The sequence below is a fragment of the Eschrichtius robustus genome, chromosome 13 (genome assembly GCF_028021215.1).
Source record: "Eschrichtius robustus isolate mEscRob2 chromosome 13, mEscRob2.pri, whole genome shotgun sequence".
In the NCBI taxonomy this organism is placed as follows: domain Eukaryota; kingdom Metazoa; phylum Chordata; class Mammalia; order Artiodactyla; family Eschrichtiidae; genus Eschrichtius; species Eschrichtius robustus.
Window position 1 is genome coordinate 27667358 of NC_090836.1, and position 14411 is coordinate 27681768.

At 36.7% G+C, this 14411-nt stretch overlaps 1 protein-coding gene and 1 pseudogene across 1 annotated transcript in view; both read left to right on the plus strand.

Annotated features, from left to right (window-relative positions):
• The window catches only part of FGD4 (FYVE, RhoGEF and PH domain containing 4), a 210687-nt gene that overhangs the window by 64340 nt on the left and 131936 nt on the right, over nucleotides 1-14411 (plus strand). The gene's annotated exons all lie outside the window — the stretch shown is intronic.
• Nucleotides 13761-14094, plus strand: LOC137775356 (small nuclear ribonucleoprotein E-like; annotated as a pseudogene).

Genomic DNA, 14411 nt, shown 5'->3' on the forward strand with positions numbered 1-14411 from the left:
GTTTTACTCTTCCACAGTAGTTGTCAAGTGTGACTAATAATTTGCTTCCTCTTTCTGTCTCTCCTTCGTTCTTCTTTTTATGTTTTTCTTCTTTATTCTCCTACTACCCTATGAAGTCTGGTGGAATGACATATTCAGGAGTGAGATAATGGGTGGTGTGGATGAGATGATTATCATACATGTATTTATGATTCTGTATGAGGAATCCTTCTAGCTTCTTCTTCTTTTTTTTTTAAATTTTTTTTCCAGCCCAGAAGGTCCACCATTCTTTTTTTCTTTTTAAAATTTATTTATTTAAATTTATTTATTTTTGGCTGCATTGGGTCTTCTTTGCTGCGTGCGGGTTTTCTCTAGTTGTGGCAAGCCGGGGCTACTCTTTGTTGCAGTGCACAGGCTTCTTATTGCTGTGGCTTCTCTTGTTGTGGAGCATGAGCTCTAGGCGTGTGGGCTTCAGTAGTTGCAGCACGTGGGCTTAGTAGTTGTGGTTCGCGGGATCTAGAGTGCAGGCTCAGTAGTTGTGGCACACAGGCTCAGTTGCTCCGCGGCACATGGGATCTTCCCAGACCAGGGCTCGAACCCGTGTTCCCTGCATTGGCAGGTGGATTCTTAACCACTGGGCCACCAGGGAAGTCCCTAGCTTCTTCTTGATACTCTTCATCCAACGTCAAACTTCCCTGGCATGATATTACCAACAGTTTAGAAAATGATGCCTATGCTCTTTATTGTCAGAAAATATCATCTTCTGTTTCTTTACAAATTAAAGTTCCATTTGTTTTGGGGTGTCTTAGGTACTCATCAATCCATCAAGCAATTAGTGTGAGTGTGGGAACCAGTAAAGCATTCTGGGGACACTTAGGTGAATAGGAAATGGTCACTGTTATTTGCTTCTTACTATCCGGTCTTCAAATTCTTCCTCCTCAGTCAGATTTGAAAGCTTGGCATGGTTTTCTGAAGGCTTGGATTAGACACCTGTAGAATGTTGGTGGGGGGCGGGGGGGGAGGTTGCTGAGTTATTTTGTTACTCTCCTGTCTTCACAACTGTACTTCACTTGTCATTAAATAGGACCTTACTTATTTCAGGGTTTATACAACCTACTGTAGTCTCACTATTTTGGACTCCAATTGTTAAGAATGTATTTTTGTATGTATTTAAAAATTGTCCTTTATTTCCCTTGGGTAGGTACATAAGTTCCTGATTACCTTCCAGGTATTTTCATAGAATATTCATTTCTGGACTAACTAATTTTAATCCCCTTCAGATTTTCTCATATCCCGCTTTTCCCCATAGCTTTATTAGTAAATTGTCCAAATAGTTACATACATTTACATTCAACAGAATTATTTTTCCACTTGACCTGCCCCCCATAGATACCTAAGCAGCAAAATTCATAAAACCTTTTTAACCACGAACTCTTTAAAAATATAATTCGTAAAATAATTTAATGTAGGACTTGGAAGGGACCTTTGAAATTATGTAATTTAGAGCCCTTCTCTTCTACTGTTGTTGCATAGGTAATGCACAGGTTTGATACATAGAGTTAATATAATCAAAAAAGGGAGGAAGACAGTGCTGCATGTAATTGGAGGATACTTTATCTGTTTTATACCTTCAATCTGCCTTGTTTATTGTTTTAATTGCAAAATGCCCTATGGTGCCCTTTCATTTCTTTGTAAATTATATAAAGCCAGTCTTTCAACAAAATCTGCTTATTTGCCCCAATGGGTATATTTGTTGTGCTTGTGTTATTCTTGATTTTTAACTCTAGTTAACCAAGATCATTTTGACTCCCAGAACTTGTTTGAACTACCACTTTTTATTTTGGTAGCATTTACAAGCTACTTCTAGTTCATCATTTGGGTTGCTTTTAAAAAATATACCCATGAAATCTATAAAGTGCTGATGAATGAAATCAAAGATCTAAATAAATGGAGAGACATAGTGTGTTCATGGATTAGAAGACTCTCAATATAGTAAAGATGATCTCCCAAATTAATATAAAGGTTTAACACAATTCTTATCAAAATTCTAGGAAAATTTTTGTAGGTGTGGATAAGATTATTCTAAAATTTACATAGAAAGACAGAGTAACTAGAATAGCTAAAACAGTTTTGAGAAAGAAGAACAATGTTGGGAGAATCACTCTCCAGTTTTAAGACATTTATGTGGCTATAGCAATCAAGATTATGGTATTGCCAGAGGGATAGACGAATAGATAAATGCAACAGAAAAGAGAACTTGGAAGTAGCCTCACACAGGTAGAGCCAGCTGATTTTTGACAAAGCTGCAAGAGTAATACAGTTTGTCTCTTCAACAAATGGTGGTAGAGCAATTGGATAGCTATAGACCAAAAAAAAAAAAACCCCAAAAACCCTAAACCTTAGAATATATCCATAAATTAACTCAAAATAGTTTATCAATTTAAATGTAAAACATAAAACTGCAAAACTTTTAAAAGACAGCATAGGAGAAAATCTTCAGGACTTAGGGCTTGGCAAAAAGTTATTAGCCATATATACCCAGAGAAAACCATAATTCGAAAAGATACGTGCACCCCAATGTTCATTGCAGCACTGTTTACAATAGCCAGGACATGGAAGCAACCTAAATGTCCATCAACAGAGGAATGGATAAAGAAGGTGTGGTACATATATACAATGGAATATTACTCAGCCATAAAAAAACAAAATAATGCTGTTTGCAACAACATGGGTGGACCTAGAGATTGTCATACTGAGTGAAGTAAGTCGGACACAGAAAGACAAATATATAATATCACTTATATGTGGAATTTTAAAAAAGGGTACAAATGAACTTATTTACAAAACAGAAACATACTCACAGACTTAAAGAATGAACTTATGGTTACCAGAGGGGAAGGGATTGATAGGGAGTTTGGGACTGACACGTACACACTGCTATATTTAAAATGGATAACTGGGACTTCCCTGGTGGTCCAGTGGTTAAGACTCCACGCTTCCATAGCAGGGGGCATAGGTTTGATCCCTGGTCAGGGAACTAAGATACCGCATGCCATGCGGCATGACCAAAAATAAAATAAAATTAAAAAAAAATAAAAATGGATAACCAACAAGGACCTACTGTATAGCACAGGAACTATGAACAACCTAAATGGGAAAAGAATTTGAAAAAGGACACATGTATATGTATAACCGAATCACTTTGCTGTACACCTGAAACTATCACAACATTTTTAATCAACTATACTCCAATATAAAATAAAAAGTTAAAAACAAAAAACAGAAGTAGAGTCACAGATGTAGAAAACAAACTTATGGTTACTGGGGGATAAGGTGGGAGGGATAAATAGGGAGATTGGGATTGACATATACACACTATTACATATAAAATAGATAACTAATAAGAACCTACTGTATAGCACAGGGAACTCTACTCAGTACTCGGTAATGGCCTATATGGGAAAAGAATCTAAAAAAAGAGTGGATATATGTATATGTATAACTGATTCACTTTGCTGTACACCTGAAACTAATAACATTGTAAATCAACTATACTCCAGTAAAAAATTTTTTAAAAAGTTATTAGCCATGTGACCAAAAGCATGAATCTAAAAAAAAAGACTGATAAATAAAATTTCATCAAGGGACTTCTCTGGTGGCACAGTGGTTAAGAATCTGCCTGCCAACGCAGGGGACTCGGGTTCGAACCTTGGTCTGGGAAGATCCCACATGCCGCGGAGCAGCTGAGCCCATGTGCCACAACTAGTGAGCCTGCGCTCTAGAGCCCTCGAGCCACAACTGCTTAGCCCACGCGCCACAGCTACTGAGCCCATGCAGCGCAACTACTGAAGCCCACGTGCCCTAGAGCCTGCGCGCCACAACTACTGAAGCCCGTGCGCTCTAGGGCCCGCATGCCGCGACTACTGAAGCCCGCGTTCTGCAACAAGAGAAGCCACCACAGTGAGAAGTCCATGTGCTGCAAGGAAGTGTAGTCCCCACTCGCCGCAACTAGAGAAAGCCTGCGCACAGCAACGAAGACCCAATGCAGCCAAAAAAAAATTCATCAGAATTTAAAACTTTTGCCTGTTAAAAGGGTGAAAAGAGAAGCTATAGACTGGAAAAATATTTGGAAACCCTATATTTGACAAAGGACTCTTATCTAAAATATATAAAGAACTGTCAAAACTCAACAGAAACAACTGAAACAGTCTAATTAGAAAATGGGCAAATAGCATGAAGACACATTTCACCAAGAAAAGATATACAGATGACAAATGAAAATAAGCACTTGTGGACACTCATCATATAATCTAGCATTTGCACTTTGGAGCATTTATCCCAGGGAAATGAAAACTTAGATCCACACTAAAACCTGTGCAAAAATGTTCATAGCAGTTTTATTTGTAATAGCCCAAACATGTGAACAACCTCATGTTCATTAACATGAATGGCTAAACTGTGGAACATCCACATTATGGAATTCAACACAGCAATAAAAAGGAACACACTATTGATGCATACAAGAACTTGAATGGATCTCAAGGGCATTAGGTTGAGTGAAAAAAGCCAATCTCAAAAAGTCACATACTGTATGATTCCACTTACAAAGCATTCTGTAAATGACAGCATGACAGTAGCTTACTATTGCAGAGGAAGCATGGTTTAGTGACCAGACCTTAAACCAGAATTCTATTTCTGGTTCAAAGTGACCTTGAGGGAAGTGACTTCTCATTCTCATAACTATAACAAGCAAATTAAGATAAAACTGACTATTGCTCTGGTGAACTATAGGATAAGTTATTCTAAAATTATTCTAATGTTTTAGGCTATATATAAAACTCTTCACTTACAAGTAGATTAAATACAGAGTTTTGAGGAATTTAGTTATGGCAAGAGTCACATGAAGTAGAAAGAGGAAGTTTGCTTTAGCAGGCATGAACAGTTTTAGTATTTGAGTTTGGGGGTTAAAGTCAAGAAAACTCAGACATAGGGTAAAAGTTTTTCTTATCCTTTCACAGGTTAGTAATTTTGGGAAAACTTTGGGAGAATGGCAGGCAGTTTGCATTTTAGAGATCAGGTTTTGAAGTTAAAAAGTCCAGGGTTTGAATTGCAGCTCTGCCAGTTACTGTCTAAGTTATTTAACTTTAGTTCTCAGTTTTGCCATCTATACAATGGGGCTAATTAACACCTTTTTGTTAGGATTGTTATGAGAAGGCTATATAATAATACAGAGCTGTAATTACTGATGATAATATTAATTTTATCAAGACATGGAATGGAATGACGGTGGTGTTAGGAGCAAACAAATAGCTTTGTTTACTCTTCTTCTATGAAGATTTATTTTTAGCCACATAATAATGGTTTTTTTTGGCTTTATAACAAATTGGTTGATATTGTGGTTCCTAAAGCTGTTCTTAATGTGTGACTAAATTGATCAAAATCACTTGATTTAAAGCCAAGAGGGATAAATCTGTTTTTGTAAAATCTAGCAGACCAAAGTATAAGCAGAAAACTAAGAAAAATAAAAGCACACATTTATGAAATTTTATTTCAGTGCAATACCTGTAACATGTTTCTACAGCTATATTCACATAATATCTGAATGAACAGTGAAAGGGTTTAGTTAATTATAAAGATATATTAAAAATCTACAATGTACAATGTCAAATTATCAGAAAATATTCCATATGAATTTTCTTTTTCTTTGCCTGCTAAACTGCAAAAACATTGAAAAAGAGGTCAAGCACCAGAGCCAACATACTTATTTGGATCCTTCCAGCCCTGGTACACTGTAGCAGAGCAGAACAGTTCCAGTTTCAGCCAGTCGTTCACTGGCATGTGGTCAGTTTGAAGTTCCTCTCAACTAGAGAGAAGGAACCAAAAATGCTGACGTCCTCATTTGACTTCATCACTCATGCCTGAGCACATACACCAACACTTCCTGTGCAAAACCTACCCTGACTCTGCAGAGGACACTCTCAGCCCTCAGCTGATCTGGGTGGGGATGCTGGCTTGGGTTGGTGAAGTTTGGAAAGCGTTAGCCCTCGGTTGGATACCTCACACTGTATGAACATGCCATGTCTCATTACTATACCTTTCATTTCATAGAGATAAGCTTTCAAAGCTTATAATAACAATATTCATTGATCGTAAGTGATTGTTACAGGCCAGTTAGTAGCTCTCAAGACCACCACCCTGTGAAAGTAGTATACTGGATGACAGCACGTTTAAGAAACAGCTAATTTAGAAATATAATGCTATGGAAATTGAACTGAAAAAAATCTGTCAGAATATCTGAAATGTATATATCTTGCCTCCCTAATATCAGTATGTCTGTATCTATCCTACCTTAACACTCCTGGCCTCAGTTTTCTTGTCCATACAAAGGGAGGATTTCTAAATTTCTAAGGCTTTGTGATTTTAGCATGTGTTTCTCCAAGTAGTTTTCTCCATGTTTCCACTTCCGGGTTCATAAGCTACATTAATGCTTATTTTATTCTACCTGTCAAAATTTCCTCAAGTACTGTCAAGTACTTTAAGGTAATACACTATTTTCAGTTTGTTATTCTTTCAGAAACACAATAATTTGAAGAAGTACTGTTGCACAGTTGTACTGAGTCTAGATATTATAGTTTGATTCTGACTACGCCATTTAAATATCACATGAAAGGGAAATTACAATTTGGGTTGAAATTTGCTCATTGGTGCCTCTCCTTTAAAATCCTGATTTTTATTTTTTTTAAAGAAGTCATTTGGGATTGCTAGTAACCTGGGAAGGAAATAGAAGGTCCCTTTGCTTGGGGGGAGATGGATATGGTTTTGCTATTCAACATTTCTTATGACTTATGACCATGAAAAAATATGCTAAGATTCTTTATGACCTAGTTTTAAAGGATAGTTTGTTGTAAATTTAAAGACTATAACTACAATAAAATCACAGGTAGTTGGCCCCATCCTTCCCATTTTACCACAGTATTCTAGAGTTCTCTCACTACATTTTGAAATACCTTCGTGGAATTTTGAAATTCGTTACTTGCGTAGTTCTTTGAGGCTGCATCAGTGCTAGAAGAGGAGTTATGAAACATAGCTGTGCACTTCCCCTTAGTTAGTTCTTTACCATGTTGAACAGAAGACGTGTGCCTGTTTGGTGTCTAAATACAGAATGCCTATAGATTTTACCCACAAGTTGTATATCCAACGAATTCCTCCACAAGCAGGAAATAAGTATGATTAATCAGAAGAATAAAAGGCACTGCTGGATGTTGTTTGAAAGGAATCCTTTATGGGGGGCTGTGAGTATTGTTGTTTTTGCAGTTTCCATTTTTGAAATATCTTAGGTTAAAAACATTTGAAATTTTTGAGTATGCGAAGTATATGAGTAGATGAAGTAACTGGTATTTGTCTCTTTGTTTACTACTAAATTATAAGTAATTTGTATCATTATTGAAAAATTATCCTGGCTCTTGTCTAGAATGGTTTCATGCTGTGATTTTAGCACAAAGGTACACTTTTTCTTATTTTCATGGCCCAAGTACGATTACTTGAGGTAATGGCATTTCTTCCTGTGGATTCATAGCATAGCAGTGTTCCCTGAGAGCAGTGAAAGTGAACTGTGCTTTAAGTGCAATCACTGTTGACCTTTCTTAGCTGAGCCTTTTTATTATAACCTCATTCCTTCTATTTCTAGTTTCTATTTCTCCTCCTTCCTTCTGTTTCTAATATGTAAAAGCTACACTTCAAGTTTCTTAGAACTTATTTGTGCACTTAATATTCTCTCATTCATCAGTTATTTGGGGATAAGATTCCCTCTACTTCTAAAACATCAGCAAGGTACACTGGTAATGCACAAGGTTAAGGATTTCTTGAAATTACATATGATTTATTGGACTCTGAAGTCAGTTGACTTGCCTAGATCCTCCTAGCGTTGTAGCTTTAATGTTCTCATGGTCTTTTTCTATTTAACTGAAAAACAGCGTTAGATGAATGTTTTGTTCAGAGAAACATTTTTAAACAGATATTTTTGATTTGTAGTAAGGAGAAAGAAAATAAAAATTTAGGTGTAACTACTGATAACATTTTGATGTGTTTTTCCTCTTTGTATCTGTTGTTCGGCAAAGCTGAGGTCGTAATTTACATGGATTTTTAAAATCATGCTTTCCCCTTCCCACATAACATTAGATGTTTCACATTACAAAATTTCTTAGTAAAAATTCAATAGCTGTATGATATTCTGTTAAAAAGTAGTACTTGAATTTAGTTAATATGTCCTCCATTGTTAGATATTTAACATCTTTCAAGATTTTGGATTATAAATAACTGAGAGAACACCACCATTTTTTAAAGACTGTCTTTGCAAGGTGCCTTGGGGGGGGGAAAAGTCCCATTGTGTTTGTATTCTTGATTTAAGATATTAATAATAGCTATACCTTAGAATTTTAAGGACATTGAATTAGGATTTTAAACAAACGTGTTAGGTTCCATGTTTGTTTAAACTTACGAATCACACATTTTAAAAACTTTTACTTCTGTGTGGCAGGGAGCCTATGTGCTAACTATTTTTCAAATGTAGATGACATTGCTTTCTTCATAGAGAAAAACTGGAGTGGGATCTATAGAATATTTGCAAATAGGTGATCACTGAGGAACATTGAAAGAGAACTTCCCTAACTGAGGCAGGTTCTTCTATGCCACAAGCCTCATGTGAATGGAAAACTAGATCTATGCATACAGGTGTGGGCTATGAAAATACTGGTGCTGGGAATAACACAGATTCACAAGACTTTAGCCAAAGCCTTTGGTTTTTCTTTGTTTCACTAGGTTAGAAATGGCCTCAGATTCTCCCAATAGTTCAGCCACAAAAGAAAGAAAAAGCTTGTTGTTCTTCGTTCCCATTGTATAGAGGCCCCTATGTCACAGACTTGCACCAACGTGGAGTACTGACCTACCTTGTGGAATGAATGGAACTGAGTTTAGAGTACTTTGAGTTACTTATAAATTCTTAAATGTGTCTTGCATTTAAAACTTTATAGGCATGATGATAAATTTTAATAGAACACAAATAGCTAGAGTAATGTGAATATACAATCAAAATATGGAAGTTTGGAGTCTTATTCTTCAAGTAATTACTTTGGGTTGGAAAATTTGATTTCAGGATTTTAGGGGATTTATTTTTTCTTTGCCCTGCTCTGCGTCCTCCTCACTAGTTTCGATGGTAATATAAGTTACTACCCGACTTTTCTTTATAAATGAGTAAAATTTTATTGAACATGTATTATACTTAGAAATAGTCATTTCTCCTAATTTTTATTGTAACTTTAAAATTTAGGATCTGGTTGCTATTAAACGCCGATTATATGTATACATACATATTTTATATTAAAAAGAAGTCGAAGTAGGATTTATTATAGGACCTGTAGGTTTTATTCTCTAATGACAAGTATGAATAGACTTATTTATAAGACCAAAGGAGACTCAGAATTAGGCTGAAAACCACAGTAGTTCAAGGGGTTTTTTTTTGCCCCCGTTGTTTTTTAGGCATCTCAACCTGCGTATGCTTCTTCAGAGCGTGCATACAGTGCACACAGTGTTCTCAGGATCAGCTTTGTCACTGAACCAATTGGACTCCTGTCCAGCCGTTTACACACTTCTTGGCATTTCTCCTGCCCATTTGTTTTCATCTTTCCAACTCATTTGCTCCTCTGGCATTAGGACCAACAGCTGCAGTTGCACATGGGGTCCGTAAAGTAGCTGAATAATAAAATGCTATGACCTGGTTCTTGTATAGTCTCAATGATGACTGTGTTGGTAACTCAGAAATGCTGCAGATATGTTTGTCAGGGCAGGTGAAACATTATCTTTATTTTACAGGAAGAAAGTTTATGTATAAAAAGTATTGGTAATTGATACTGAGTGATATAAGTTATATCTCCTAAATCCTAGTCTTATTGTTTACTGAGTACCTATTAGACACGGTGCTTTGTGTTATATGCACATTATTTCTAATCCTTAGAATAATCTTGTAAGATAGGTGATATGACCATATTTTTCAGGTGGAGAAAGCAGACTCAATGAGGTTATATACCCATATCTACATATTCAGTATTACATGGTAAATAGCAGAACTGGAATTCAAGTCCAAGATCATCTGTTTCCAAAGATTGTAACCTATCCATTACACACACTGTACAGCAATTTTTTGTGTGTGTGAATAGTATTTTATTTCCATTTTGCTGTTGATGAACATCAATTATTATGTAATGAAAGGTTCTATGAACATTACTGTACATCTTTTAGTGGAATTATTGCGTATGCGTATGTTCAGCTTTAGGAGACGTTGCCTAAAGGTTTTCCATAGTGGTTTTAGGGTATGAATATTCTAGTTCCCCTTCCTAGCCAATACTTTGTTTGTCTAAAAAAATTTTAGCCATGTGGCAGGTATCTAGTGGTATCATTTTGTGATTTTAATTTGCACATCTCTGATTAATGATTTTTTATATGCTTATTGGAGACCTTTTGTGAGGTTCCCAATCGAAGCTTTTGTCCATTAAAAAATAGGGTGGGAGCCAAAAGTAAAAAGAGTGAAAAAGAAACATTTAATATAAAGTTGGGCAGTGATAAGTGCTATTAAATAACAAAGACCAAGGTACTAGGATCGATAGAAAGGGACAGAGATGGGGTTGTGAGGAAGGAAAGACCTACCTGAGAAAGTGGCATCGAAGTGCAGATTTGCATGAATTGTGTTACGGAAGCAAGAGGAAAATCTAGATGAAACGTTCTAGGCAGAGGGAACTGCAAGTGCAAGGGACTTGAGGCAGGAATGAGGTTTGGCAGTAAGAACTTGGCAGGGAAGTAAGTATTTAAATTCCTACACAACTGTTCAGCTTATGAGGGAAGGGAAGGTCTTTACTTTTACCCACCTCCAACCATACACTCAGTAAGATATTATTTGGCTTTTTTTCTTATTTATAAAGATCAAAGGCTTCTATTCAGTCAGTGGGGTTCCATGTTTGAACTAATAACTTCATATTTGGCCAACTAATTGCTGTATAATATCTAAACACATTTACTGGTGATGTTTTATGAATGTTTATTCAGTGAACATTTATCGAACAGACCTGATTGATTGGATGTGTGGAGGAGGGAGAAGGTGGAGAAAGAGTTGCTGATTAAAGCAAAGAAGAAAGGAGTTACTGGAGAGAGTCCTAGGGAACCAGGAGAGTTGGTTGTGAGGGGGCCCAGGAGGAAAGAATGTCAAGAAGGAGAACGAGGTCAGCACTGCCGGGTGCTCCCAGAGAAGTACAGGGGTTCAAGAACTGAATGGTGACCTGTGGGTTTGCTGATTGCAACGTCCCACTGGCCTTGGTGGGAGCAGGATCAGGTGCATGTTAGACCGGTAGGCTAAGGAGCAACTAACTGGTGAGAAAGTGGAGGCAGTGACCTTGGAGTTCCCACTTTTTGAGAACTGTAAACAAGAAAAGGGATGAGATTAGATAGCTTGACAAGAATGTAAATGGAGCCAAGAAAGAACTTTTTTGTTTTATTGATATTTTGGGTTTTGGGGGAGGGGGAGTTTGAAAGAGACTTAAGGATTTTTTTTTCCCCGTAACAGGAAGTCATCCTTTGCTATTCTTGTCTCAGAGTAGACAGTTGTGTCTCCCTTCCCCCTGCCCCTTTAAACATGTTTAAAACTTCTTACAACTATATGGTTTTCTAGATATTCAAAGGCGGTTCACCTATGTGCTCTAACTGATCTTCTTGAGAGGGAGGTACCAAATATTCATCTACCTGTTTCTTAGATGAAAGCTTCAAAACTCAGAAGTTGTAACTGAGAAGTCATTCCCCACTGATAAGTTGTGGGGCAAGAATTTTCTAAGTATACCCTATCTTGCCCAGAGTTTGGGAATCTGTATTCGCAGCATTAACTGACCATGATTTGCCCCATATTCAAGTGGTTATCCTCTGGTTACCCCCAAAGAAAATCCAGGGTGTTTAGATATAATTCATAAGGCAAATTAAGAAGCTTTCCCAAATCCCCCTGCACACACACCCTTCTCACCCACCTGTGCACCCTCATATATACACACACACCACTCATCCCGCATACATAGCTCTGCCACACACACAGCCTCAAATGTTCACAGTTGGATACACCTTAGTCCTAGTCTCAAAGGACCCTTGCCCACAAAACTAGACTACTTTCCTCTTTCTGGGGTTGGATTTGGGATAAAAAGGTAAAGTTAGGTTAGAAAGAATAGATTTTATGAGCTCAGATGAGAGACCATAAATACAGGCATACCTTGTTGTCTTGTGCTTCACTTTATTGAGTTTTGCAGATATTGCATTTTTTACAAACTGAAGGTTTGTGGCAACCCTGCGTTGTCAGATGATGGTTAACAGTTTTTAACAATAAAGTATTTTTTAATTAAGGTATGTACATTGTTTTTTTAAGACATAATGCTATTGCACACTGAACAGACTACACTATAGTGTAACCATAACATTTATATACATTGGGAAACCAAAAAATTCACGTGACTTGCTTTATTGCAATATTTGCTTTATTGCGGTGGTCTGGAACCAAACCTGCACTATCTCAGAGGCATGCCCATAAATCCCTAGGTTTCAACAATAAGGGTTCAGTTGATCATTCGGTTTTTGCTGAATTTGCTTTCGTTCCCAAAGGAAACCCTGTAGAACTTACGCTAAACAGTTTTTGCATAGCTTTGATCTAGAGCAATAGATGTTTGTATGCTTTGGTCCTTCAGGATATTTTTTGAGTTGTGAGGATTAACTGTTCAGCGTTGGATTTTATGAGCACAAAACTGGGATTGACATAATTTTCATAGTGGCCTGATCTCAGCACCTAAAGTATAAAAAAGAAGGTTCAAAATGTTGATATTTTGATAATTTTTACAGAATGATGTTTGTGTGGTATATCTTTTTCACTTACCTAGTACTAGACATCTATAACAGTTGTTAACGCATTTCCACCTCTCACCTCTCAAAGAGGTGAAAGTCTTTGTTGTGGGAACATATTAAAAACTCATCAAGAGAAAGGAACCAGTGTCTCCTTTTTCTGTCTGTAGAGTTTACGTTGGAACTTTGCAAATTGTAGATCCCCAGTAAGTCTTGTTTATAGAACATTCTTTGTTCTGAATCCTTTTTCCACTTGTCACAAATATTTGTAAAAATATAGTTACTAATATAATTAATGTATTAACATAAATATATATTATGTTATATATATGTACTCCCCAAAGAGAGTCTTCACTTTCATATATTTCAGAAAGTTTCTTAGACAAAGAAAAAAGAATTAAAACATCTAGATTCCGATTTAGATGCATCACTTCTTAAAAGAATGTGGATAAGAATGAAGATGGGGAAGGCAACAGACTAGGACCCAGATATTTGTATACTTACCTCCAGCCTCTGTTTTAGAGTCAACATTAAATATATGGGAAGAGAGGGAATATTACCCTAATGAAGATAGCAATAATCTCATGATGTGAAGAATTGGATCCCATTATTCTCATTTGACTAAGATATATTATCCTTATGATTTTAATAAAAAAATATCCCTGGGGCATTGGTAGAACTGGGTTAGAGTCCCAATGGTTGGACTTTGACAAAAAAGGTCTAGCACTCTGAGACCCTCTGACATAGACTTATCTTCAATACTTGTTTTCTTTGCAGTGTGGTAGCTGGGAAAGGAAAGTACTTCTCTGATATGCTAACCATATCAGAGGAATGATGGGCAATTAAAAAAAATGCTTCCGATTCCGGAAGTTGCTTTTTGAGGTAGTGTGCCGGATAGTGTGGTCTTTTTGAGCTTCCACCATGGCGTACCGGGGCCAGGGCCAGAAGGTGCAGAAGGTGATGGTGCAGCCAATCAATCTCATCTTCAGATACTTGCAAAATAGATCTCGGATTCAGGTGTGGCTTTATGAGTAAGTGAATATGCGGATAGAGGGCTGTATCATTGGTTTTGATGAGTATATGAACCTCATATTAGATGATGCAGAAGAGATTCATTCTAAAACAAAGTCAAGAAAACAACTAGGTCAGATCATGCTTAAAGGAGATAACATTACTCTGCTCCAGACTGTCTCCAACTAGAAATGATCAATGAAGTGAGAAATTGTTGAGAAGGCAATACAGTTTTTTTAGGTGTCCTTTGTTAGAAGTGTAGTTCTAAAGCATTTATTCATATTGTTTTGCTCACCTTTATGTTGTTACCAGATGACAATAAATGCTGTGGGATTGTTTTTATTAAAATATTTACATTGTTTCCTTTAAAAAAGAAATGCTTCCATCAAATCAGGCTAGACTTTTTACTCCATCATTGTTTTTTGTTTTTGTTTTTGTTTGTTTTTTGTTTTTGGCCGCACCGCGTGGCTTAAGGGATATTAGTTCCCCACCCGGGATTGAGTCCA